Source organism: Urtica dioica, chromosome 10, assembly GCF_054948205.1.
Source record: "Urtica dioica subsp. dioica isolate 48M chromosome 10, U.dioica_male_clone48M_v1_H2, whole genome shotgun sequence".
Lineage (NCBI taxonomy): Eukaryota > Viridiplantae > Streptophyta > Magnoliopsida > Rosales > Urticaceae > Urtica > Urtica dioica.
The window spans coordinates 26,452,232-26,455,440 of record NC_142765.1 but is presented as its reverse complement, the minus strand read 5'-3'; the positions used below and the strand labels follow the sequence as shown (position 1 = coordinate 26,455,440).

The 3,209-nt window shown below is 41.2% G+C and overlaps 1 long non-coding RNA gene across 1 annotated transcript; it reads left to right on the top strand.

Annotated features, from left to right (window-relative positions):
- Window positions 1–43: 43 nt before the first annotated feature.
- On the top strand, window positions 44–2,682 carry LOC149384578 (uncharacterized). Its single transcript, XR_016301822.1, has 3 exons — window positions 44–524; window positions 913–1,484; window positions 2,565–2,682. It is a non-coding gene; the product is annotated as an uncharacterized LOC149384578 (long non-coding RNA).
- Window positions 2,683–3,209: the final 527 nt, after the last annotated feature.

Here is a 3,209-nt window from a genome sequence, read left to right as displayed (position 1 = left end):
TTATTTTAGTCGAATGAGTTTTCGAAAATCATAATTCGTCGGGTTTAGCGTATTTATTTTGAAAATAAATACATGAGTACAAAGAGATGAGATTTATTGGATCAAATTGAGTTAGTAACCCAATATTGAGCTTTGTTGGATTTGTGGATCCGAGGCCCACCTCCGATCCTTCCTCATTAAGTAAAGACTTTGGGTTTCTCTCTCCTCCTTATTTTTTCTTCTTCTTCTTCTCGGTTCTTCTCGTCTCTTCCTGTGTCCCGCGCGAGACCCACCTGCAACAAGAAAAAAAAAATTGTTAGGTCAAATAATCATCATCACCGAGACTCATCATCACCACCCGACCCCGCCCTTCTTCTTCTTCTTTTCTTCTTGTCGCGCGCCATCTCCGCCGTGAGTCCCCGTCGTCGCGCGCTTCAGGCTGAGGAGAACGAGACGCCGCCGTGAGCTGGAGGCGAGCGCCGACCGAGAGAGGACGCCGGAGAATCAGAGAGAGAGCACCGACGAGTTTGATTTCACGAAAAGAAGTAAGGAATTTCTCTTCCTCGGATTGATTTATGGTTAGGGTTCTAAGATTCGAATTTGGGGGTTTTCGATTCGGGTTGAAATCAGTAAAATTGGTTGGTTTTATATGTTTATTGAGCTCGGTTATTGATGAATATGATTTGAAATAGTTTGGTTTGAAATGTGATTTTGGCCGTGTGTTGAAATTGGCCGTGAGCTTGGTTTGGTTGATTTTTGACTGTGTGGTTACAACCGTGGGCTTGGTTTTGGTTGTGTGTGAACGTTTTGTGTGTTAGCGTTTAGTTACTCGGATTCGGGTTTTGGGTTAAGGTCGGGATTTGGAGTTTGGTATTGATACGAGTTTGAAATTGTGAAATTGACTCGTTATCGGATTTCCCGACTTGATTACAGATTCAGACGGACGAGCGGGAACCGACAGAGTCGAAGGCAACGAAGCCGGAATTTGGAATTTTCAAGAAAAGAGTTATCGTAGTTAAAGCTCGATAAACTCGTGAGTTTTTTAAATCGCTTAGTGCGTTTAAATACTCTTGGATTTGATTATGTGATGTATTTTCGCGTATTTAAATAAATAATTTATGTTTATTTATTTAATAACGTTTAAGAGTTTGATTTGATTCGCTTTGGAATTCTCGGTTACTTTTTATTCGGATCAATTTATTTGAGACTCATAAGCATGTTATTGGATTTTATTTCGTATTGTTCTCGATACGAAAATACGCGAGTCTTGAATAAGTTTGACTTCCGAAAAACCGGAGAATAATGAATTAAATTCTCGAATTCCGAACCGACTCGAATCTAATCCCGACGACGACCATTATCTTTTCAAGTAGTTCGATAACTAACGAAGTTTCAACTTCGGATTCTAGTTCTCTCGACGCTCCAGGACGTGCTAAAGGTCTCAGGAAGCGTGTAAAGCAAAGTGTCCTCCGGAATTCATCGAGTTCTCCGACGAACTATTCCGGGTAAGTGGGATTTAAGTTTGAGGCGCCAAAAAGGGGAATGGTGCCTAGTAGAATAATTGTTTATGTTTCTTCGTTTAATCCTAAAACAAAGAGAAACCCTCAGTTAGACAAGATGACCGAATAAGGCTTCGGCCACTAACTAATAAGATAATAAAATGATAGGGTTAAACGGTTAGCGGGTTAAGAACCTTGAAGCCTTTAAAGTTATGTTGAGCTTCTGTTATAGGTTTTACCCCTTCGTCCTGATGAGAGGACAACAGGAGGAGGATAGACGGTGTCCTTCGGATTCAATCCCGAGAGGAACTGTTCTAGGAGAAGGTCCAGCCTCACAGCTGTCGACAACTCCTTTTAAAATACTTAAAGAGCCATACAGTGAAATTAATAATGTTAATGATGGGCTTTATCCCGATAAGATCTCCTCCTGTAATAAGATAGACAGGTAGGCTGTAGACAGCTCCTGTAAAACATAACGAACTCTTGTCGGCAATGTAGCGAGTGGCATTCCCGAAGGCCCTTTAATGGGAAGTCGATGGGTGGCTTCAGGTAAGTCGATGGGTGGCTTACCTGTCCTGAAGGAAATATGAACCCTGGATCGACCAGGGATTGGTGAGGGTTTGATTCCCTCTACCAAATGCGCGCTAAGGCCCTCCTACATGTGCTAGTGGATCCCAGACGTTTAAAACTTCGGCCTTCTGAGGGCTAGGCTCAAGTCCTCAGAATGGTTTACTCATCTCTCATGAACGGCTGCGGACTGAAGTGTTGATTGGCCAGTCCACTGATGTAAGGCGCCGGTATGAGCGAGATGGATGAGTTTCTAGGAAGACGGTTGTTAGCCGGATTCCTATATGATTATGTGTTTGATTGTTTTAGAACGGGGTTCTAAAACTGAATATGTCTCTGTTGATTGAATGATATTTTTGTTATCCTGATTGTATGATGGAACTTCTTTATTCTTCTGAATCTATCACCTGCTGTCATCTGCATTCTATCATCTGCACCCATGCATCTCATGTAGTGCTAGGTTAGATATCCTGCTTACTGAGTCGGTGTGACTCACCCCTTAAATCCCTCTCCTTGTAGATAAAGGAAAAGCTCAGGCGAAGCAGGAGTGCTAGTCAAGGTAGATCTCATGACGACCTGTGGCATAGGAAATGTCTTTTTGGGAAATGGGTATCAGGTTTTTGAAAACCGAGCTTATATGCTCGTGAAAGTTTTATATAGCTTTAAAAGAACTTTTATTATATCATAACGTTTAGATAATCGGCCCGAACCTCTTTTTACGTTTTGAAACTCGGTTAGCACGATTATGGGCTTGTGCTTATGGATAGTAAGCTAGGGTAGTCCGCATTTTTGTAACCCTTTTAAAAGCGAAAAATTTTACCAGTTTTTAGCGGACTAGCTCTAGAAACCTTTGTTATTCCTTATATGTAAATTAAATTTATTTCCGCTGTTGTTCAATAAACGTTTTGTAAATGACGTTTGAAAATGTTTTATATTCATTTCGTTTGAAAATATAAATGGTTATGAAAATGTTACGAGAAAGGTCGCGATCCGAGGGCGACGGGTGTCCTGCGGGTCGTGACAATAACTCTTTCAAATGGTGCCCGATGTTTAAGATTCTTGCGTTGTTAGGATGATGGTTACCATATTTTTCAGAATATGTAGGCGTATAATTAGTTTTCGATCCCTACAAAAATTTCATGAACCCCCTCCAAAGCCAAAGGG